Source organism: Stomoxys calcitrans, chromosome 1 (assembly GCF_963082655.1).
Source record: "Stomoxys calcitrans chromosome 1, idStoCalc2.1, whole genome shotgun sequence".
Lineage (NCBI taxonomy): Eukaryota > Metazoa > Arthropoda > Insecta > Diptera > Muscidae > Stomoxys > Stomoxys calcitrans.
This window is the reverse complement of record NC_081552.1, coordinates 49,065,213-49,071,879: the sequence shown is the minus strand read 5'-3', so window position 1 is coordinate 49,071,879 and position 6,667 is coordinate 49,065,213. Positions and strand designations below refer to the sequence as shown.

The following is a 6,667-nucleotide window of genomic DNA, read 5'->3' as shown; positions in this document are numbered from 1 at the left end:
AGACAAAATTTTAACCCACTACGCCGGACCCTAGATTCCGTTGTCCGATTTTGATGAAATTTTATCTCTACATATAAAAGAGACGTGTGATTAACTGATCAACGCCCAGCCCAAACGGCTAAAGCTAGACTCATGAAATTTGGCACGAATGTGGGTCTTGGGTCGTAGGCGTGCGATAAGACGGGGTTTTGTGATATTCGTACGATTAGGTACTAAAAAGTACGAAATGGTGACTTTTTACCCAGCGCTAACGGATATGACTAGAATTATGAGTGTGTGCTAAAATTAAAGAGCATCTCGAAAAAATAAGATTTGGTGAAAAAAGTTTCCCAAAATAGTACCGGAAGTGGGAAAATGGTACGTTTAGTACCACTAGTACTTTTTGGTACCTTGTTTGTTAATTCAGCTAGAGCTTCGAATTTTGAAATTTAGGTACACTATGGCAACCTAAATTAGGATGCCAAAAGAGTTTTTCGACATTTAGAAACAAAAAAGTACCAAAAAAGTTACGAAATAGGTGAGCTTTGCAAATAATACCAATTATGAAATCGTACCAGGAGTGGAATGAAAAGTACTTAAGTGCTGTAATTGGTACTATTTAGTACTTTTTTATAGATTGGGCTACAGATCTCAAATTTGGGATACTGACACATCTCGGTAGTATGTACCGAACGACTAAAAGACTTTGTTGATATTCGTACATTTTGGTACTAAAACGTACAATATGCCACCTTCTTTGCGGATTGAGCTACAGCTCTGAATTTAGCAATACAGTTACATCTTGGCACTATGTACCGAGCGACTTGAAGAATTTATTTGATATTCGTTTACAAGGGATACAGGTACATCTTGGCAGTATGTAACTGATGATTAGAAGATTGTTTTGAAATTTGTTCATTTAGGTACTAAAACTCACAAAATGGTACTTTATTTACGGATTGGGCCGGGCCGAACTTTGGGTACCCACCACCCTCGGGTATATATGTAAACCACCTTTCGTCATAATCCGGTGAAAAGTTCATAATTTAAGCCTCCATAGCAGCTAAATCGTAATGTGGTAAGATTTGGGCCAAATTCGACACGGACATTGAGTGGTTAGTAAGTACAAGACATTGTTCAATTTGGTAGAACAATATATTGGTCTTTTTGGTAGATATATCCAAATAAAAACCGGTCTGAACGACACGGGTGTAGAAAAGTCTAATATAAGTCACTATGTCAAATTACAGCGAAATAGCATTATAAATGCGCCTTTTATGGGGCCAAGATTTTAAATCGAGAGATCAGTCGATATGGCAGCTGTATCCAAATCTAAACAGATCTGGGCCAAATTGAAGTCGGATGTCGAAGGGCCTAACACAACTCACCGTAACAAATTACGGTTAAATCGGACAATAAATGTGCCTTTTATGGGCCAAGACCTTAAATCGAGACATCGGTCTATATGGGGGTTATATCATGATAACCTGCCTATGGAAAAAAATAATCTATGCCAAGTTTCAGCTCATTTTCTCCAGCTTTAAAAACTGTAGCTTGATTTCAACAGACAGACGGACGGACATGTATAAAATTTCAGCCAAAACAAACAAAAAATTGCGACTTCCAGGGGCTCAAGAAGTCAAATCGGGAGATCGGTATATATGGGAGCTATATCAGTTTGTAGACCGACTTGGACCGTTCATTTCACATTTGTTGGAAGTTATAATAGAACACTATGTATAAAATTTCACCCAAATCAAACAAAAAATTGCGACTTCCAGGGACTCAAGAAATCAAATGGGAGCTATATCAGGTTATATTGGGTTGCCCAAAAAGTAATTGCGGATTTTTTAAAAGAAAGTAAATGCATTTTTAATAAAACTCAGAATGAACTTTAATCAAATATACTTTTTTTACACTTTTTTTCTAAAGCAAGCTAAAATTAACAGCTGATAACTGACAGAAGAAAGAATGCAATTACAGAGTCACAAGCCGTTCAAAAAAAATTTGTCAACGTCGACTATATGAAAAATCCGCAATTATTTTTTGGGCAACCAGATCGATTTGGACCGTACTTGGCACTGTTGTTGGAACTCAAAGAACACTTTCTGCAAAATTTAAGCCAAATCGGACAAAAATTGCAGCTTCCAGAGGCTCAAGAAGTCAAATCGGGAGATCGGGTAATATGAGAGCTGTGTCCAAATCTGAACCGATATGGCCGATTTGCAATACCCAACGAACAACATCAATATTAAGTATCTGTGCAAGCGGCTGGCTTTATGCTTTCGACCGCTATCGTGATTTCGACAGATGGACAGGCCCAGCTAGATCGACTCAGAATGTCGAGTCGATGCAGAATATATATTGGGTTGCCCAAAAAGTAATTGCGGATTTTTTAAAAGAAAGTAAATGCATTTTTAATAAAACTTAGAATGAACTTTAATCAAATATACTTTTTTTACACTTTTTTTATATATGGGTCAATATTTCGAGGTGTTACAAATGGAATGACTTGATTGGTATACCCCCATCCTATGGTGGTGGGTATAAAAATAATTTCTGAAGGAAATGTTATCAACTTTTTATTTGTAAAAAAATTTCGTCATTATTTATTTCGTAAAGAAATTTTTGTTTAATTTTTATTGAAGAGGACAAAAAAATTGCAAAAATTTGCCCATGAACATTCCACTAAGGAACAGGGGCAAACTTCTCACATATCAATGAGTGCAGTCCGATTCAAGTTTTTAAGCTCAATGATAAGGGGCCTCCTTTTTATAGCCAAGTCCGAATGGCGTGCCGCAGTGGGACAGTGCCTCAGAAATGTTGCCAGCATTAGATGGGGGCAAACCACCGCTGAACATTTTTTCTGATGATCTCGCCAGGATTCGAATCCAGGCGGACATGCTAACCTCTGCGCTACGGTGCAGGGGTTAGCATGTCCGTTAAAATGTTATTTCCATGGAAATTTTTTGAAATTTTCATTTATATAGAAACATTTTTTCAAAGTTTCGTATCCCGAAAAATTCTTGTTAAAATCTTACTTCTGTGGAAAATTATGTCAAAATTAAAACTCGATTCAAATTATTTGCAAAATTGATATTATAAGGAAAATTTTTAAAAAAATTTTAGCTATAGAAGCTTCAAAAAATCTTAATTTTTTGTAAATTTTGTCAAAATTTTTTTCGTTTGTAAAAATTGTTTCCTAGAAAATTTTGTCAAAATTTTGTTTCTGCAGAAAATGTTGTTAACATTTAATTTTTTTCTAGAAATTTTTTTCCCAATTGAAATCTTTTGTCAAAATTTTGATTCTGCAGAAAATTTTGTGTTTTTCTTTTAAATTTTATTGTGTTTTATTTCTATAGAAAATTTTGTAAACAAATATGTTTGTCAATAGAAAATTTTGTACAAATTGTATTTCTGTGTATTGAATTTATTCAGTCGCCAATCATTAGCTCCACTCACCATATACAGAGAGGTCTAAAATTAATTTAATTAATAAACTCGGACTCATCCATATGACAAAGGGGTATGAATACAGCATTTCGTGCAAAAAATGCAAAGTTCTCAGAGACCAATACAAAGATTGAGAGAGGGGAAAACAAGTTTGCATGAGAACCATAAACAAAAGAGAACATTGTCAGTGTGTTGTTGTTAAGGCGCTTAAACATTAATTTGCAGTAAGCTCTTCTCCAGACTCTCTGCTGTATGAGACGTCATCAATAATAAGCCCCAAGCAGAGACTACAAGAACAACAGTAGCACTTAATATAACCACAAAATGATTGTGATTATCTATATGGACATGGCGATTAGTTGTGGTGACCAGCAGCAGCAGCAACAACAAAAACACCAACGTCTGTCTATTGGTTGCTGGGGCTTGAGAAGAGTTAGTGTGCCCCTCAACTGAGTGCGGATAACCCAAACGTCAGTGAGGCGTTAAAGTGCAATTTCAAACATTAATCATACATCAAGACGAGCTTGACGAGGCGACAGCAACAACGCGAGTCATTATTAACAACAGTTGGCATTAGAGTTAGCGGGCGTAAAACAGACTCCAAAGAATTACGACTTTATTCACACAATAACAGAAAATAAAATAAAAAAAAAAAGTTTAAAAGAAAATGGGGGAAATCGCAGCAATAGCTTATAAATAAAGAATTAAATATTTTGTTAAAAAATAAATTTAAAGAAAGCATTGCATTGCATGCAATGCCTTTGCATTTACATTTCAAATTCAATTCACGCATCAAGTGCATCTTAAAAGTGGGTCTTCACTGCAATTCCACTTCACCAAACCACTTAAGAGATGAAGGAGCGCAAATCGCTTTTAAGTTTCCCAAAACAATTAAAGAAAATGCTTTCAATGTCGTGATATGAGACTGTGAACAAAACGGATCGAAGCAGCTACTGAAAATCCATAAAAACCAAATAAAACTTTATCGAAAAGTTGTGTGAAATTGTAACAAAACAATACTCGCATTGTTTTGCACTTTAGTTGTGTGCTGAGAGAGTGAGTGAGTGAGTGTTGTTGGCATTGGCTTTGGCTTCGGCTTTTCAAGCGATGATTATTGCGGCCAGCCACGATCAACGAAGCAAAGCGTTAAAAACATCTTAAAATAAAATATTTGAACTAAAACTAGAGATCGCTACAAACACACACATAGTGCTTATAAATAATCGTGGTATCATGTACTTTTACTATTAATTAACTAGAAAAAATATTTATTGAAAATAGAAACAACAACCGCAAAGCGCCAATTATACCCAGGGGAGAGTGAAGGTGCTACATTTTAGCTGTGCTAAAGCCTAAAGTGAAAAAAGTGAAATTTTTTTGTTGCCATACTTAAAGTTTCAACAGCGTATTCATCATGAAATAGAAAACCATAGTGGATGTTTTACAACTAGCTGCTCAGGAAACATACATCAAAGAGGTTGGTATTTAAAACCAGAGTAAATAAAAAAAAATTTTATGAATATGTGCATATATTGGAATGTTAAATGAAGCAGTCTGGCTTTCAAATTGGACTTTAAAGAATCTTTGGAAGAATTTTATATATACCCTACACCGTGGATTCCCTTTGACACGTTCTTTGAATGACATTTTCAAATGTATATGAGATACATCAATTTATAGAGCAATATGGACCATACTTGCCATCACCAGTATTGCCGGTAGGTTTGAGAGTGACATTTGGTAGGTTTGAGAGTGACATCAAATTTTGATAGGATCTTCCAACGTACGAATATAAATATTGGGTTGCCCAAAAAGTAATTGCGGATTTTTTAAAAGAAAGTAAATGCATTTTTAATAAAACTTAGAATGAACTTTAATCAAATATACTTTTTTTACACTTTTTTTCTAAAGCAAGCTAAAAGTAACAGCTGATAACTGACAGAAGATAGAATGCAATTACAGAGTCACAAGCTGTGAAAAAAATTTGTCAACGCCGACTATATGAAAAATCCGCAATTACTTTTTGGGCAACCCAATACCACGCACATTACTGAAAAAATCGAGGATAACTCAAAATAGTTTCACTCTTTTCGTTTCAGTGTATGCAGAATAAAACCATTTTTGTTTTAAATCAAAGTACCCGCTTGAAGTTTCTATCAAAATCATCGAATATAATTATTATAAGCCTTTAATGACTCGATCTAGGTTATATTTTTCACGTACTCAGAGTGGACGTTGGGGGGTCTAATACTGTTAGAGGGGTCTCATTATTTCAAATTTCAGAAAACAAGTAAGAGCGTGCTAAGTTCGGCCGGGCCGAATCTTATATACCCTCCACCATTGATCGCATTTGTCGAGTTCTTTTCCCGGCATCTCTTTGGCAAAACAGGATATAAGAAAAGATTTGCTCTGCTATTAGAGCGATATCAAGATATGGTCCGGTTTGGACCACAATTAAATTATATGTTGGAGACCTGTGTAAAATATCAGCCAATTCGAATAAGAATTGCGCTCTTTGTGAGCTCAAAAAGTAAAATAGAGAGATCGATTTATATGGGAGCTGTATCGGGCTATGGACCGATTCAGACCATAATAAACACGTATGTTGATGGTCATGAAAGAATCCGTCGTACAAAATTTCAGGCAAATCGGATAATAATTGCGACCTTTAGAAGCTCAAGAAGTCAAGTCCCCAGATCTGTTTATATGACAGCTATATCAGGTTATGGACCGATTTGAACCATATTTGGCACAGTTGTTGGATATCATAACGAAATACTACGTATCAAAATTCATTCAAATCGGATAAGAATTGCGCTCTTTGTGAGCTCAAAAAGTAAAAAGAGAGATCGATTTATATGGGAGCTGTATCGGGCTATGGACCGATTCAGACCATAATAAACACGTATGTTGATGGTCATGAAAGAATCCGTCGTACAAAATTTCAGGCAAATCGGATAATAATTGCGACCTTTAGAAGCTCAAGAAGTCAAGTCCCCAGATCTGTTTATATGACAGCTATATCAGGTTATGGACCGATTTGAACCATATTTGGCACAGTTGTTGGATATCATAACGAAATACTACGTGTCAAAATTCATTCAAATCGGATAAGAATTGCGCTCTTTGTGAGCTCAAAAAGTAAAACAGAGAGATCGATTTATATGGGAGCTGTATCGGGCTATGGACCGATTCAGACCATAATAAACACGTATGTTGATAGTCATGAAAGCAT

General features: G+C 35.5%; 1 protein-coding gene across 1 annotated transcript in view; it reads left to right on the top strand.

The window, feature by feature from the left end:
- Positions 1-3,882: 3,882 nt before the first annotated feature.
- LOC106094966 (putative phosphatidate phosphatase) overlaps positions 3,883-6,667 on the top strand; it is a 46,669-nt gene continuing 43,884 nt past the window's right edge. Inside the window, exon 1 of the mRNA XM_059360418.1 lies at positions 3,883-4,909. The gene's annotated coding sequence lies outside the window, so the exon portion shown is untranslated. The remainder of the gene's footprint in view (positions 4,910-6,667) is intronic.